Below are 19,176 nucleotides of genomic sequence, written 5' to 3' on the forward strand. Positions count from 1 at the left end.
AAAATAAATGTGAATGCAGTATATGTACTAAATGATATATTTGATTTCTTCATTAGGAAACTATAGCTTTTTCGGCCATTCCTTCAACTGTTCAGCACAAAAAATTATATGTAATATATTAATTTTTTCACCATTTTTTGGAAACGAGTAATAAGGAGAAGGCCTAAGAGCTTCAGTTTACCTTTACATGAAAGATCAATCAATTTTCTATACAGGAAATCACTCCCTAAAAACTTTCGCCCTTATTTTTTAGTAACACTCTGTATACAATGCAATTATCTTCCACCCAAACTGACGTTATCGAAATCGAGACTTTTCCAAACTCCATTACTTACTTTTGCCTTCTCGATTTAACTATCTTTTCAATGCACAAGTTTCTTGATATCCTACAAGATACCGTCTCCTTGAATATCCGAGAAAAATCCCAGATGGCCAACTGTGAGATATGCCCCATTTGTTTTTCGGAATTAATATTTTTATCTGAAGATATAAATTGTGTAGATTTCAGAGGTGCATTATCATTTTCACGCACATTTCTAACGATTTATACTACAGTTGTACAATGAGTCACTATCATATTTCTGCACTGGGTATCTACAGCGAATTTCACGTAAGTGGATCACTAGATTTTGAAACCTATTCATTGGGCAAAATTAAAGTATGAAATCTCAATATCATAGTGATTTTCACGACCTATCGAAATATTCTATCGGAAATAGAATCCGACAATTATTATTTTCGTTATTAATATGGTTTGCTGAAAAAGACGTGGTTCAAAAATGTTTGCCCCACTTTCACTGTCTGACATTTTTATCGCATATTTTAGGACCATATGAGCGTGAACGAATGATTTATATTATTTATCTATCTTCATTTCGCAACTGCATTCTCAGTGAAAAATCAACTATGTGCCATATGCTAATGTCCAGAACAGAACTGCATCGTTACAGACATACAGAGTAATTTTTAAGTTTAATTAGAAAATTGAATATCTACTCCATTTTGATTTTGAATACAGGTCGGTTGGGTTAAAATTTGCTACATGAATCAAACTGAAAATGCCTTAACTAATAACCCCTTGATTGAAATTAATATCAGTACCAGATGTGTAGTGTCACACACTACACATTAGTATACTTCATTCAAATTTATTTTAGCAGTCGGTTGGCCATGAAATAATTTTCTCAAGTTTTTGTAACTAGAACGAAGTTAGGTTGGCACTCATGAAATGTCGTTAATGTCATAACGCCGTTGCCACAACTAATATCAATTTTTATTACGAAAATGCCGAAAGTTATCGAAAAAAGAGACAGGGTTTCAAGAAGTGCTATTTAGAATTCAGATCCGCCCATTCAAATAGTTATACCCTGATATTCTAAAATCCACAATACGTCAGACGGTAGCGAACATATTCAATGTAAGAGAATTTATATAATGTTTCATCTGAATCTAAGCGACTCATATTTCAGCTGAATATTTCCACAATCAGAAAGATTGTGAATGAAGAGGATGACAAAGAATTTCCTTCTATTGGGAGACCCAAAAAAGTGGTGGCATTTGAGAATTTTTTATTTGAGTGAAGTAATGCGAAAAATTTACTATAGGATTTTCGATAAATATCATCGGAGAATAAGTTCCCTAAAATGGATTTTTCTATTTTTCATTTGACTTGTCCTATACAATGTAAATGTCTTAAGGTACTAATAAATACCTAATTATTATTATTACATGAATGTATTAAGATGTTACTTGTTTATTCATGTGAAATTTTTGTTCAACGGTGAAGTTTTGCATCTTAACTTGAAACTGCCTTTAATTCCTTTTACTTATATATTGATGCAAGCTGAAAGTTGGTGAAGAATTTAACTTTTTGTAATTATCTGTTAATTCCTTCGGGAGATACCCATTCCCAACAACTGCATCATATGCATTTCATCTTCGGGTTAATATTTTTGAAATTTACAAATGATGTAAGCCAAAGAAGATAACGAACATTAACTCTCCTCTAGCCAGTGCATATTATGATATTATACTGATCTCTTGTATTTTCCATGCAAATAACTGAATTTGGTATGCCTTCAAACATTTTGTATAAACTTCAATTATGTTCGTCACATATTTTCCGAAGAGATTCGACATTGTGATAAAATACGTAATAACAGAAACTTTCACGTAGAACGGGCAACATAGCGTTGATTTAAAACCCAAAAATGTTTTGACAAGCTTCATAACCCCACATTTTCGTACTATACAGAGTGAAATGTGTCAAATTTCCATGGCCAACCGACTGCTAAAATAAAATTGAATCAAGTATAGATTAGCTAATTATGAAGATGTATAGATATCTAGATATCCTTGACCAATTCCATGCATAAAAAATATAGCTATTGCGTTACCACAGCAACGAACAATAACTCATAAGAAGTGTCAGTGTGAAATTGGAGAATCGAGACATCATCAAGTACCTGTATTTAAAAGGGTTCAGAGGAAAGCAGATTTACGAAGATATCTTAATACCCTTGGTGATCAATGTCCTTTGTATGCGACCGTGAAAAATTGGATTGCAAGCTTCAAAAGAGGTAAATTTTCCATTGAAGATGATGACAGATCGGTAAGGCCAGTTTCTGTGTCAGTCCCATATAACGTGCGTTCAAAAAAATTCGTCGTCAAGTAGGCTATGAAATTTTGAAGGCTGATGTTCGGTGGCTGAACGTATGTCTTTCCTTGAATTACTTCATCTTCCCAAAATGTAAACAATGATGACATTAACCTATATGTCGTAATTTTGTACGGAAAGGCACTTTTCAGAAAAGGTTACCTGTAAATTTCACCCAACGTTCGAAAAGCATTTCTTTCATTGAGTAAGATGACAAGAATCCAAACAATCTGAGGCGGTTAGAAAAGTTCTTCGTAAAAATTTTAACCGTCCACTATTTTCATACGTAAGAGACATGAATCTTGAATTGATCATGGTAGTATGTTTTTTTGTAAGAAGGTTCTAGTTACTTCAGTCATATGAATAGATCACAGTAAGATTCTCAATAATATGTTTATTAATTCTCTATAAATATTGAATTGATTCAGTCATTACTGAAAATCCATGACTAAACTAAAAGAACTGAATTACATGAAAATAGCTATTGGACAATTTATTAAAATTCAATTCAGCTATAAAAAGGCATGATGCTTTCTCCTTCATAACGTTCTGCTATTGAAGTTTCATAAAAGAAAGTAGGTCCACATTTTGCCTTTGACTTCAGTATGATACTGAACTCCAATTTTTCTCGGATGCTACAAGGTTAGGTAATCACAACCATTTCAGTTTTCTGATAACATGTCAATCTTTATGAAAACAAATGGATATCTTTTTTTCAAAATCGGGTGGCATATGCCAACGGATACTCCATCCACTTGAGATAAAATCTGAAGAGAGGTTTGTCGAGCTTCTGTCACCATGTTTTCATTATAACTGAACTCTAGAGTTTTCTTTTTTGGTATACCACTTCCTTTTTTTTGAACATACCTGTTTCGTCAACACATCGCAAAACAGTACAATGGAAAAATTCATTCTTAATAATCTACAGCAACATAGGCTTCAATGAAGTCGCCGGAACAGAATATTTCCATTTTCTTTCAATTTTCTTTCCAATTTTGAAGTAGAATTCAATAGTAAAAGTCTTTCACACGTACGTAAAAACCATCTTTATAATTTGCTGATAATTTTAATTCAACAACAACCCAAAATGCTAAAATGACAGTTCACCTGGAAAATAGTAAAGCACGAGCTAAGAATTACGTTTAGACACGAAATATCGACGTTCAAAATTCCAGAGCCTACTTGACGACGAATTTTTTTGAACGCACGTTACCATTGAACTAAAGAACTTCTTTAGTTCAATGCCATATACATAATAATATATTATTATTAAGTCTATGGTCAGTCCCAGAAAATATCGATGCAGTTCATAACATGATTTTATCAGACCGTCGAATTGGGCTAAAACGGATATCTGGAGCATTCGAACGCGTGCATGATATAGTTCACGTCAATTTGGACATGAGAAAAATTGCTGCAAAATGGATCCCCAAATGTTTGAATGTTGACCAAAAGCGTGCAAGGGTAGAAGCATCGCGTTCGATCTGAGCTCGATTTGAAAACGATGTAGACTTCTTAAACCGAATTGTTGCTATGGATGAGTACATTTCTACAATCTAGAAACAAAACAACAATCGATGGAATGGCGACACTCTGGTTTTCCAAGACCTAAGAAGTTTCGTGTCCACAAATCTGCTGGAAAAGTTCTTGCTTCATTTTTTCGGGATTGCCATGGAGTAATCATGATTGATTTTATGGATAAGGGTAGAACAATAATCGGAGATTATTTTTCGACATTACCGACCACTTTACGGGAAAAAATTAAAGAGAAAAGACGCGGAAAGCTATCCAAAGGTGTTCTGTTTTTGCAGGACAACGCCCCTGCATTCGCGATTTAAGAAACATTTTTTTTTAAAGGTCTAGAGACGTTGCAGGTTTGCTGTAATGAACGTCCCAATTAAGAGGAGAATATGTTGAGTAATAAAATATTTTGACATTGAAATTTTGTTTGGTTCTATAGTATGCTAAGAATTTTTCAATATAACCTCGTAAAATATTTGTACGGATCAAAGATTCAACCTGTATAATCGATAAAGGATATGTGATGGAAATCCTACTATGCAAATCTTGAGAACAACTAATTTTCCATCCATTCGTTGAGAAGTATGTAGGTATGGGTATAATTATTATTGTTTTTTTTTTCAATCTCAATTAACATTTGCCTACGTATACAACACGTGGAATATAACCAGTTAATTTCAATATTGTATTTATCCATGACATCATCCAACTTGTAGGGTAATTCCCCTACCCATAAACACGAAAACAATTTGTGCGAATCAACAATAGACCTTTCAGAAAGAGGCTGGTATTTATGTTAATCAGATGCAACTAGCTAATTGGTCGGGGTGGAAATTCCAAAAGACAGGACGTAACAACTTATTAAGTATGCATCTCATTCAGGTATAGGTATCGCAGTTCAAAAACGCCGGTGGCATATAAAACTCTCGAACCAGAGGTTAAAGAACTCCTTGAAAATAGAATGTTTGTGGACATCTCCTACGTGGTGATTCATTCGACTTATCTATCTTCCTTTGAGAAAGTACCCGGTTAATCAAAAAGGAACACCTTCGTGCGTCATCTAGACGCAGCTGGCTATAAGAGAAGGTCAAGTATGTTTTGTTGGAAATCCATAAAGGTGCAGAAAGAAATCGATTGTATTCAGGTGAAATTTCCACGATTCACGTCTTGAGGAAGTCTGATAAAAAGCAACATTTATCACCGAGGAGATAACACGAAACAATTAAACTATTTAATTTTTCTTCTTTGTTTTTTCTGTGAGAACAATAAAGATTTTATGAGTCTTTAAAAGAAAAAACATAATCTCAGGACACATAGTTCTCCAGGAACTATAACCATAATGGAAATCAAGAAAAGTATCATTTTAATCAATTAATAGTTTTACTCTGTATAATCACATGTTGTCATTTACATTAATAACTTTCGTTATAATTTTTTGGTGAAACAAATTCAAAATGAAAGAATATTCCTTTCGTAGTTCAGCATCTAGCTGAACTGTGTAGCTTGACCTGGATTTCTTCATACACTGCGCAAAAAAATAACGCACATTATGGAAATATCAAATTTATTCTACAAATGAAGGTGTTCTCAATGATAATTATTTTTATCAGAATTATGCATGCATATGTTATCCACTTTCAACGGTTTTCTTCAATACAGATGTTTTTTCCCGGCAGGAATAAAAAAAAATGATATTATCAGATTTTGAATGTATTGGCTCCATTCTGAAATCAGTTGTTCTCGATCAATTCTAGTGATCAATAGTTTTTCTTTCGTTTGATTACACGGGTCAACACCAAATTTGATTTTGACTGCAAAGCATAAAATTTCGATAGTTTAGATCCTAATTAGACGAAAAAAAAAATATATGGCATGAAAAAGTTTGCTTCTGCGTTTAGGAGACTGATTCAACGATAGCATTTACACTAAAAACAAGCAACATGTGGAGCCCATGGCTTGTCTTGAGTCTTGATTCCAAACAGGAAAGTCAAAATATGCTTCATAGGCTTCAGAGAGAACGTGAGATGTTTTTAATTAGTATTTCACGTCACGAATTATAATAAATTGAACACATATAAAACAAAATGCATCAGCATCGTATTTACACTTTCTTGACGATATTTGAAGTTTGTCTGGGCTAGTAAACAACACCTGATCATTGTTTATGACTCGAGTGCCCTCTAGCGGCACCTTGTAAACGTAAACACCCCACTCTCATCGGACGATCTTTTTGAATTATGAAAAATTATAAAAAAAATGAAGAACGACTATTAATACTATAACTATCACAAAAGCAAACTTTATACCAAAAAAAGTTATTTTCTTTTCGTTTTTGTGCATAATTAACCGGAAAATCCTAGTATAAACGTTAGGACAAAGAACAAAAATTTTTTTGTAGAGTCGTGTTATCTACACTCGATCGCTATGCAACGCGAAACACGCAATTTGACCCAAGAGGAATGTGCCCAAGCGGTAGTTTCGCGAGAAGAAGGGTGGACATACACAAGAATTGCAGAAAGGTTTGGAGTTTCCCATACAAGTGTGTCCAGAATGTTGCAGCGATTCAGAGAGACAGGTATGAATGTCCGAAGACCAGGACAGGGTAGACCACGGGTAACAACTGCCATTCAAGAACGTTACTTGAGAGTTTCTTCGTTGAGACAACGGTTTGCAACCGCTCGCCTCCTTCAAATTCAGCTTGAGCAAACTCATGAGGTGCAAATTAGCACTCAGACAATAAAAAATCGCCTCAGAGAATATGATTTAAGGCCTCGTGTCGCGGCAAGAGGCCCAGCTCTTATCCCAGCCCATCGAAGGGCGCGTTTGGATTTTGCGAGAGAGCATATCCATTGGGAAGAGGCCGATTGGGAAAGAGTTCTCTTCACAGATGAGTCTAGATTCTGCCTCTACCATTGTGATCGACGTTCCCTTGTATACAGACGTCCACATGAAAGATATGCTCAGTGCAATTTCCTGAATACTACTGGTTTCGGAGAAGAATCGATTATGGTATGGGGTGGAATATCTTTGACTGCTCGCACAGACCTAGTGGTCGTTGATAATGGAGCTATGAATGCTGAAAAGTATATGAGGAACATTTTTGAAGAGCATGTAGTGCCATTTGCCCCATACATTGGTGAAAATTCCATTTTTATGGACGATAATGCCAGACCCCATCGTGCGCGCATCGTTCAGGAGTACCTTGAAGAGGTTGAAGTCTCTCAAATGGAATGGCCAGCAAGAAGTCCAGATCTCAATCCGATTGAGCAGGTTTGGGACAACCTCAATAGAAGGCTGAGAAGTTCAGCAAATCATCCAGCTACTCTTAATGACTTAGGAATCCAACTCGGAGAAATCTGGGAAGAATTAGATCAGAACATTTTAAGATCACTCATTTTGAGCTGTAATTAACGCAAGGGGTGGAAATACCAAGTATTAAATCACTTATCAGCATTTCAGTATTTTGAAAATTGTTCATTTCTCTTCTTCCACATAAGATTCGGTGAAATCCTGAATTTTTCTTCCATTTAATGTGTCTTGTTTCGTTCAAAACCTTCCCGAGAGAACATAAAAAATAAGTTATAAAGTCAAAGTAGAGTTAACTTTCATTAAAATTGAGATTTTCAGAATGTGCGTTAATTTTTTTGCGCAGTGTATTTGGATCCGAATCGTTTGAGAGACGTGTTTGTAATAAATCTTGGCGTGATCTGTACATTCTGGCTGATTCTTTCGAATGTTCATTTTAAGATTAACTCAACCAAGGAACGTGACCGAAGAGTCCATTTTTGATTGACATATAAGATAATATTAATTATGCAGATTACTGCTAACCTTGTATGAGATGATCTCCTTGACTTGAGAATTGAGATGCAGAGGAGAATATTGCCATTTTTGGTGTTCTCTAAGACAAGTTTACCCCCTACCTAATTAAAAAGCCAGGTAACTTATAGTTACCTGGTACACCCTGTACCTACAGAGCAGATATAATTAACGCACTGCGATTCATCGAACTCGAATTTCAATCATAACATATTGTCCACCTTAAAGATGCCATAAAAAGCGAAATGCATTATCCTATTTACTTCCAAGCAATAGCAATTAAATGCAAGATAGGATAATTCCTAGAACGTGCATTTTTTAAATTCTACCAATCCATAATGTAAGTTTGAAGTCGTTTAGAAGATGTATGACTGAGGTCGATCTGTGTTTTTAATTTTCCGTTTTATACGACGTAAATCCCTCATGTCCGATGGTTTCAAGTACGATTTCTTTTCTCGTCAGTTGATCGTAAAAGTTGTTGTGTGTTTGGTCGTTGGTATACTCAGGTAGGAAGAACTGGCAATAAAATATCTTCGAAGGTTTCAGTGTTGAATGGGTACAAACTGAAAACTATTGGTACCTATCGAAATGCACACGAGTTTTAATTTTTTTTTCGTACATGTTTTTGATAACCAGGTGTTGAAGCCATACTCATAGAACTCGAGATTTGTAATGAGAAATAGAAATTTAATAACAAGATTTGCACTGGGGTAAGTTATTCAACCACTGGTGGTTAAATAACTTATAATTCTAGTTAATTATGGACTTTCATCAAGTATTGGCAACAATAATTCAATATTTGTATTGTGAATGGATAAATAGAATATTCTTTACTGAATAATTTTGGCATAATCAGTTTTTGATGAATTATTTACCAGTTTTATATGATATGCATGTACATACACCGTCCACCAATGTATAAATAAACATTTCTCCAAAGATCTGTCGGAATGTAGCGAGTTATTTCTGAGAGAAATTACTTTGATTACTTGTTGATCATTATGATGTGAATATCTGCATTACAATTATTTTCTCATTATTTATGAAAATACACATCTTCTGTGATCTGATCAAGTTGAAAGCTAATAGGTACCTACTTTTCTCTTAAATAACGTTTTGAGGAATTATTTCCTTGTGATGCCAAACCCAAATTTTGCAAAAGTCAACCTGTCAGTGTTTTACTATAACATGATAGTAGAAGTAGACTGTTTAGGGGATACGCGAGAGCTTTAAAGATGGTGGAGAATGAATATGGGTCACTTGTCCATAGAGAGACTAGCACGGTCTCCAGTTCCAGCTTTGACATCCCCTCAGGATGAGTAACTATTCCTGAGATCTATGGTCTACACCAAACAGGTTTCTTGTGCTCAGATGTGTCATCGAAGGCTTGTGGTGATGACCACAGGGACTGGAGTGGAGTAATTTTGAAGATCGTATCGAGTACTATCTGACCCTAAAATTTCCCTTCAAAATATCCATCGATAATGAAATAAGAGCGAAATAGTGAAAGAGGCATCATCAATTCTCACATACAGGGTCCGCGCCATGGGTCAGCGGTCAATTGCTCTAATTCTATTAACTTTACATGAATGAGTTTCAAATAAAACTTTCTTCTTTTTAAGTAGAGCATCTTCTGAAATTATTCATAAATATAAAAAGTGTTTCGTTTCTTCTGCACAGCTATCAACTTCGTTATTTTAAATGGGACACCCTATATATTTTTACATTTTTGAATTGCTTGTTAAATTTGATTATAAGTTCGATAACACAACTATGTCTGAGTTCTCAACGGATTTCGAGAAATTTGACTTTTTATTAATATTTTGACAGTTTGAGGTATGTACTTACATAAAGGACTATAGCTCCGTCCCTACTCTATGTAATTGATTCAAATTTGGACTGTGTCTAGTCAATAAATGAAACACTGAAATTTTCTTTGTAAATAACCATATTATACACAGGGTCCACGAAAACGTGGATCCATTATCAAAACAGAAATTCATCAAAATCTTCCTTTTTTTAAATGGCAACCCATATTTTTTTCTATTCATTATTTAAACATTTTTGTTCGCGTTTAGTTGTTTTAAATAATGAACAGAAAAAAATATGGGTTGCCCTTTGAAAAAATTAAGATTTTGATGAATTTCTATTTTGATAATGGATCTACGTTTTCGTGGACCCTGTATATAATACGGTTATTTATAAAGAAAATCTTCAGTGTTTCATTTATTGACTAGACACAGTACAAATTTGAGTCAGGCTATAGTCCTCTATGTAAGTACCTCAAAGTGTCAAAATATTAATAAAAAGTCAAATTTCTCGAAAAGCGTTGAGAATTCAGTCATAGTTGTGTTATCAAACTTATATTCAATTTCAACAAGGAATTCAAAAATGTAAAAATATATAGGGTGTCCTATTTGAAATAACGAAGTTGATGGCTGTGCAGAAGAAACGAAACATTTTGTATAGTTCTAAATAATCTTATTAGATGCTCTACCTCTACTTAAAATGATTAGTTTCATTTCAAACTATTTTTTGTAAAGTTAATAAAATTAGACTTGTTTGCACCAATCCCCCTTAAAGGAGTACTTAACTAAGCCTCGTTCAAAGTTAATGGACGCTTAATTTTATTCCCAGTTGCACGACTGTGGCTTAACAGAATCTTAAGTAAGGGGCCCCTAAGTTTTTATATCTAGTGATATTTCAGTTTTTTATTTTGGTGCAACTTCATCCTAGTGCAATAAAGCCATTTCATTGGTTGGCCGGTTGCCGATGATCGTTGTCATTTCATTAACCTAACTTTATTGTCCTGTCAGTCAGTGTCAAGGATATTATTATAATATTATCAAAGAGTAACAACTTTTTGTTGTTGAATTAGCATTAACATTGATAATGATAATGATTGTCAAATAAAAGGTACCTGAGTTTATATAAGTACAACACTTTCTTTGTAAGGTCTTGTGTGAATTTGTTTTACTAATGTTGAAGAGGAACATGAAGAAAATATCCTTATTGCCCTTGTTAGTACGAATACGGTGAATGATTGCCAAGCAAGTGGTGGTAATCTACAAAGGGCACTCAACTTCTCAACAGAAGAAAAGAGTTTGTTGTTAACTATACTATGATTTGTGACATCAAATTGAAAATTAAAAAAGACTGATGGCATTACAATAAAGGCAAAAGAAAAGGGTTGGTATTCAGTAATGAATTCACTCAATTTTCAAAATCCATCAAAAATGGGAAATTCTGAAGCCAGTTCAACAAATTATTTTAGGTTAGAATCCTGCCCTTAAATACCTAAGGGGTCATTACAGGAGCGCTTAAATTTAAGACTAGCTTTAGCCATTTAAATGTCACTTAAATTACGTGTAACGTAATTTAAGTTAAGGGTTCATTTTAAGGGACACTTAACACTAAGTGCGTTTGGTGCAAACGAGTCTTAGAGTACTCGAGCGCTGCCCCATGGCGCGGACACCCTGTATCAGAAATCGAATTACTCATCAGCTATTTCCTTCATTATTATGATATTTCAAGATTTCTCTTCCCGGATACACACGACTTCGACATTACGGATGAACAACACCTCGGTAAGGCAGGAACATGAAGTAATTCAGACAATGCATGGATATTTCCATTGCAGATTGACGGAATGAATCACTTCGCCAGTTTACTGAACCGTTACGTGTGTGCAACTGGCCATATTAGAATGGAGCAATACGTGTTATTGAAAATATTAATTTTTCATAAGCATTTCGAGATAGTCTACGTTCAAAAGGCGTTCGCCCAAGGTTTTGAGCTACGTATGAGGTTCATGAATACCCAATACGCTTTGATTAATTATGAGATAAACGTAAGGGAGCATAAAATAAGGAAGAATAGTCATTCAAATAAGGCAAGCACGATCGTTCGGGATTGAATGAATAATAAAGTATTATGCACTTGTTATTTTTTCTAACATCACGCGCCTCAAGAAGAAAAAAAATCCCTTTCAGCGTGTCCAACGATAATGGGTTAAATCGAGCAGTTTGGAAACGAGAAACATTTAAGTAAGGAAGAATAATATTTTCTAACGTTTGAAATTGAAATTGAGAGACACACACTGTTTTGGGGGTCTATTCATCGATCATGAAAATAAGTTTATGTTTATGGAAGAAGAATTTTATCTTCCATTTATGAATCTCTTAAGTAAGAGAAATATATTGCAAAAATATTTATTTCTACTTGATGAAAATCATGAAGTAACTTAATCCTCATATCAATTTTCGTTTCGATATTTTCAAGGAAATGAATATACAGGGTGAGACTTTGACTCGTACGAATATTTTAACAGTAGATTCTTGAGGTCGATAGAAAAATTTTTTTCTTTTCAATTTTTTCCCATTCGGCCCCGATAAAAAGATATAGCCATTTTAAGTTTTCATAATGAGCTATGCCACCTCTGGAAAACAAAATTCCCTTCAGAATAACAAGCTAAATCTATGACACCACGCATATATGAATCTTTTGAACAGATTTGCATTCAGCCAAAGTATCAAATTTTCGGAATATCACAGATATTTTTCATTTTTTTACTCGGGAATGGCTCATTATACGAGAAAATATGAAGAATACTTTTATTTTACAAAACGTTCAAATATTGATAGATAGCGTCCAACTTTTCAGGTCCAAAGTTTCAAGGGTTGGTTTTTCAGAATTTTTTATATTTTTATGGTACGTAATGGTCATGATGAGAAAACTGGAAGACGTGGGTGTTATCTTGTGCTCGAAAAAGATTAATCAAATGCAAGGATATATTGCAAAATTCTTTGCTTACTATAGAACCAAACAAAATTTCAATGTCAAAATATTTTATTACTCAACATATTCTCCTCAATTGGATACATGTATTACAGCGAACTTGCAACGCCTCTAGACCTTTCAAAAAAATGTTTCTTCTTGCTCTGCAAACCAGACCTCAGTTATGTCGAATAGTAATCTCCGGTTATTGTTCTACCCTTATCCAAAAAATCAATCATGATTACTCCACGGCAATCCCAAAAAACTGAAGCAAGAACTTTTCCAGCAGATTTTTGGACACGAAACTTCTTAGGTCTTGAAGAACCAGAGTGTCGCCATTCCATCGATTGTTGCTTTGTTTCTGGATCGTAGAAATGTACCCAAGTCTCATCCATAGTAACAATTCGGTTTAAGAAGTCTACATCGTTTTCAAATCGAGCACAGATCGAATGCGATGTTTCTACCCTTGCACGCTTTTTGGGGATCCATTTTGCAGCAATTTGGACATGAGAAAATTGATATGATGAATTCGTATCAAATATTCAATGCTCTAGATATCAGTTTCAGACCAATTCGACTGATAAAATCATGTCATGAACTGCATCGATATTTTCGGGGACAGACACAGAAACTGGCCTTCCTGATCAGTCATCATCTTCAATGGAAAATTTACCTCTTTTGAAGCTTGCAGTCCAATTTTTCAAGGTCGCATGTGAAGGATATTGATCACCAAAGGTATTAAGCATATCTTCGTAAATCTGCTTACCTCTCAACCCATTTAAATACTTGATGATGGCTCGATCCTCCAATTTTTCGATTTTCACAATTTCGGTGGACATCTTCTTTCTTTTAATTTATTGCGTAACTTTGGTTTACTTTTTTGACCTCAAACTTCACACTGACACTTCTAATGAGCTATTGTTCGTTGCTATGGTAACGCAATATTTATTTTATGCATGGAACTGGTCTAGGCTAACTGGATATCAATATATCCTCGTAAATGAAAAACTATATGCGGGAATTTCATTTCATTCGATAAAACCGTTCGTGAGATTGAACTAGAAATAATTTTTTTTTGGTTTTTCAACAGCCTGTATCTTTTAAAGTGAGCCGATTCGGAAAATATGGTAAAGGAAAAAAATGTTTCTTTTGACCTCAATAATCTACGGTTAAAATATTTGTACGAGTCAAAGACTCACCCCAAGAGCACACACCTAACTCTATGATCTTTGCGCACACCCTCAGAGCCCACAAACAGTAACGAAACGGTCGATAAAACTGCTTAGGGCTAGTTTATGCAGAGTTACTGAGGACTAATAACTAAGGAAAGGACCAATCTAATTGGCAGATATTGTGCACATGTTTGCCTTCTGCTACTGGTCACTTTCTTAGGTATTGTGGTTCTTGATATCACCATAACTTCAAATTACAATCAAATTTCAGTAGGATACAGAGTGTCCCACTGCAAATAACAGAGGTGTTAACCAGAAATGAATATGATTTTTCAATTATCCTCCCAGCAGCTGAGTTCAACCAGTTCTCCTTTAAACAATTCATCCTTGACCTTCCCCTGTGGAATGTTTATCAACAGAGTTCGTGATTAACGTAAAGGTTTGATCTATTCGTAACTTCAGAATATCAAGGAATCGCCACTCGACCTTTTCATTGAAATTCCTGATTTATCGAAACAAAGCAGATAAAATATAACACTAGAAATTCTCAAGAATCGAAGACACATCTCATTGTGTAACTTCGACTCACAATTGGCAATTGAATTAAGCGAAAAAGCGGATATAGCGCTCAAACAATCGAGCGCATGATAGTCTCAAGATACATCTAATAAATTGAGAAAATATAAACTGACTAACAAAATTCTATTGTGCGGTAGACGTCATTGGTAAGAGGAGACAGACTCGGCCTTCAGATTTGAGATATTTCATCTGAGCTATCTCGTAAGTTCAATTTAAAATTAACTGTTTGAATTATTGCCAATTGATTTCCATTATTCCTGTTTCACATTTTATAACAAATCGAATCAAGTCCAGTTGATTGAGATGTTTGAATTGTGGTATTTATCGTTTTGTTCGTGATGATACTTTTGCATTAAGTCAACACGTTTTTTTCACTGTTAAAATACGGAGCTGTTATTCTTCTGTTCTGAGAATTTTTTTTGCTCTTCATCCTGCTGAGAAACTCTTTGAAGAAAGATGATTTTTTTACCTATACATATATAATAACAGTGACAATTAGAAGACCTCCGACTTTTTTCTGTTCCAAGCATTCAGAAAGTTTTAACACCATATGGATGAAGAGATTCCTTCTTAAAATTGTTTGAATACATACGTAAGTTTAAATTATTTGAAATTCCGATCGTGTACCTAAATTTTGGATTTGTTTGGTCAATACGAAATATTATTGATGTATTATTTCATTTCATATATTTATTTCATTATTGGTTTATTTACATGATTTTGAAGAATCAATCTTCATTCAATGAACTGGAAAAACTTCATTAGTGTTTAATAGCTAATTAACTATAGACACATATGGAATAGGTGCGCTACAATTGTTTATTTTTCAATCGAAGCATTTTTCCATCAATCAAGGAATCACCTCCTACATTTTTGTCGTATCATAAGTAAACAGCCTGTAGATATAAATCTCTCAAATTCTCCAGCGAAAGGATCACTGACGTCAGAGAAGATCATTGACATAATATACTGTTGAGAATGAATTGTTTACAGTATTATTAGCTTTACAGATTTAATGCCAAGGTCCCTAAGGATCCTAAGTAGTAGGTATTACAATTTAAGAATCCAAGAAACATCAATAATGGCATTACCTATATTCACGATATACCTACACTGTTTGAAAATTGAAATGTAATAAAAATAAAGTGAATAATTTGCGTACATGTAATAATACATAGACAGGGTGAGTCTTTGCCTCGTACAAATATTTTAACAGTAGATTCTTGAGGTAAAAAGAAAATCACAAAAAGAATCACTTTTTTCTTATACCATCTTTTCTGGTTCGGCACTGATGAAATTATATATTTTTTTAAATTTTCATAATGGGCTCGGCCACCTCTGGTAAATCTAAATTACCTTCAGCATAACTAGCTTAATTTTTGACACTACACATCTGTGGGTCTTTTAAACAGAGTTGTATTCAGCCAAATTACCCAATTCTTCAAATTTGACAGATGCTGGAAGACGTGGGTGATATTTGTATGCGAAAAAGATTCATCAAATAAATGAAAAACTATATTCAGAAAAAATTTCATTCGATAAAACCGTCTGTGAGAACTAAAAACAAGATTTATTTATGGTTTCTCTACAGCCTGTATCTCTTAAACCGAGCGGATTCGGAAAAAATGGTAAAGAAAATAAGTGTCTCTTTTGACCTCACTGTTTAGATATCTATACGAGCCAAATACTCACCCTCTATATAAGAGAAATATGTATGTATGTATACTGATGTTAGGTGTAGTTAACCTGCTCGAAATAGCAACAGTAATCAAGACTGCTTAGAGCTACAACAAAGTAGAGAAATTAATAACATAAAGATTCTATGGACTCAGCAGACTTAAAAGTTATTCTGCTGCAAACACCTTGAAATCAGGTGGGGCCTTCTCTGGCTCTTAGTATTGCTCGTACTGTATTCGGCAATGTCAAAAGTTTGAGGAATGTTTTGCCGAATGTCCGTAAAAGCATTGGCGAGCTTTTTTGATACCTGAGGAGGATCAGGTGAGCGATGTAACTGTTGTGACATTGCAAATCAGACATGTTCAATACAATTTTGGTCTGGGGAACCAGAGGGCCGATTCATTCAGTTAATGCCATGCATTTCTATGCGGTGGTTGGCATTCTCGCCCGAGCATTTTCGTCGTTTGACCAACACGCTAATTGTTCAAGTTGGAAGGCTTCCAAATATGTTAAACTCAATTAATCAATCCACAATTGAAACTAAACAAAACCATATGAGTTGCAGTTGAGCAAAAAATTTCATATACCTGCAAGAAATCAGTTTCATGTAATTTTTTTTTCATTTAAGTCATTAAGTGTCCTAAGGACCATATTTTCGTGTACCTATATTCGCCTCTCCACATGTTATGCAATACTCAAGTGTAAAAACTAAGTTTTTTTGAATATCCACTTCAATTTTTGACAAAATCTATATTATAATATGTAAAGTGATGAAATTTTTTGTGTTTGCTCTGTTCAGACTTGAAATAAACCACGACCTCGGATAATAGATATTTATTGAATGTTAGAAATAACTGTACAACTCTACTTTATGCATCTTGGCATGCGTGGTCTAGAAATATGATTTAAGCAAGAGAACAGTGTTGATATTACAGGATCTTTTTATAAATGAACAACACAGGGGGCGTCAATTTTGAAAATCTATGATTTATGGTTCGAATCCTCAAAAATAACGGTTTCCACATGTATCCATCCGTTTAAGCGGATCAGATTTCACTTTTACATCAATGTTCGAAGTTTAAACCGCTGCAGCCAAAAAAGTTGCGAGAATCCCAGATGTACCTATTTTATTTCACCTGCATCGCGTTATTCTTCACAAGGCAGTCTAGTACCTATGACGAAGTTGTCTTGCACCAGAATGCAGGCCATGCTTTCATTATGTAACTCCACCAGATGTTCCCCATTTATACTCCGTGACATTAGTGTTACAATTGAAAAGAATAATTTTTTCTTCAACTTGTTTTTTTGCAACAGGATTTCTCATGGCATGAGTACAATTATAACGTCTCATCTTCGAATACTCCTAGGTCAGTAGTACCGTCGTGGTTTTCGAAGCATCTGTATACCATTTCAAAGTATTTCTTTTGAGGATTTGAGGGGTGGTTGTCCTTTCCTAATCTTCCTTCTTACTTAGTCTCGTAGTGACTGTTTTCTCTTCCCTAATTCTTAAGAAGGTATCATAGGCCAATCTATCTATCTCAAGCTGAGGAGTTGTGAGATCTGTAATGATCTCCAGTGCCCTAGTTTTTCATATTTCTCATTTCTCAGCTCCAGTGATACAAACACAGGCTAGCCTTTTTTCTATCGATGGTTCTCCTCGTAGTATTTTCATTTCATTTTCTTGTTTCACAATCGTGTCTTAAATCCTTCTCAGTTTTTTTGGTTTACATTCCCGTCAGACATTTACACATCGCGTTAATGTTTGGAAACCTTTTGCCTATAATAGCCAATCACCATTTCCCTTCATTTGAGGCACTATTGCTCAATTGCAGGAAACTCCGTTAAAATTCATACTTCATTAAAATTTGCCAGTGAAATGTTAATTTATGTTTTGTATTTTGTTTTATAGGCTCATACACCGAAAGGTATAAAATGGCTTATTGATTAAACAAGGTGTTTTCAAGGTGAGCCTTTCTTTGACAGAAGGTAGAACTAATCAAAATAAGTCGTTCAACCAAAAATTTCCTACATAAAATATCCAAGATTGCTGAGATACAACACCTAGAAGTTCGACAAAATTTCATTAAATTTCAAGTCCGGGACTGTGGAAGATGACTCCGGCATCGCAAAAACGAAACAAAACATAAACATATGGCTGGACATTGAATGATTCAGTACCAAGTTCATCGGATTAGATGCATCAGGTCACTTTTGAGAGAATCATGATTATTGTATCGTGCAATTTAAGGCGAAAAAAAATTTTGAAAATTGAGGCAGTTTCTTGAAAGTGCTTATGTTAGTTATGTTGAAAAAGTATTATGATGTTTCCCCATTTCATCCCATTTTTACGATGATTGTTGAAATGTTCGAACAAGAAGATAGTGATGCCCATGGTGAAAAAATTTGTGAATAATTTTGACGAATTTTATTGGTGAGATTTTGAAGTATTATTCTATTTTTTTACACTTGTGTCCTAAGTCTCTTCTGTCAGTTGGTATCGAAATGAGCCATCTCATGAATTCGTGTAAGTTACTAAAAAAAATGATAACTATTCGGCAATCCTAAGTTTCCATTTTCATTACCACGAGTCATATCCTAAACGAAACCACATGGTCGAATCAGGAGATAAGTTTTTTCCCACTGCTTTGCGATAATTCAGCTAACAAACGGTCTAGGGTCGTATTAAGATCTATTTCAGTAATCATTTTCAATTTTTTTTTTAAACTGTGTCATTTTGAAAGTTTTGTATAGGTGATTTTTGGTGAAACGCTTCATTTTGACCAGTTCTACCTTCTGTTGAAAAAAGCCTCACCTTCAAATACACTCTGTATATGTATAAAATTCCAATCCTTCATTATTCCATATTAATGGGGCATTAAATTTTAATGGACGTTCCCGCAACTGGACCTATCACAGCTGAATATGGAATGTTGATGACTTTCCTTTCTGAAGGCTCGAAGAATTATAGATTTTCTC

The 19,176-nt window shown here is 34.4% G+C and overlaps 1 protein-coding gene across 4 annotated transcripts in view; it reads left to right on the forward strand.

The window, feature by feature from the left end:
* Positions 1 to 19,176, forward strand: part of LOC123320883 (zinc transporter ZIP1-like) — a 43,199-nt gene that overhangs the window by 11,589 nt on the left and 12,434 nt on the right. The window contains exon 1 of one of the 4 annotated variants that reach the window (XM_044908375.1): positions 8,347 to 8,502. The exons of 2 other annotated variants lie outside the window; for them this stretch is intronic. The gene's annotated coding sequence lies outside the window, so the exon portion shown is untranslated. Of the gene's footprint in view, positions 1 to 8,346; positions 8,503 to 14,605; positions 14,725 to 19,176 lie in introns of those variants that run through there. One more of the 4 variants, XM_044908394.1, reaches the window with a different exon arrangement.

This window comes from Coccinella septempunctata, chromosome 1, assembly GCF_907165205.1.
Source record: "Coccinella septempunctata chromosome 1, icCocSept1.1, whole genome shotgun sequence".
Lineage (NCBI taxonomy): Eukaryota > Metazoa > Arthropoda > Insecta > Coleoptera > Coccinellidae > Coccinella > Coccinella septempunctata.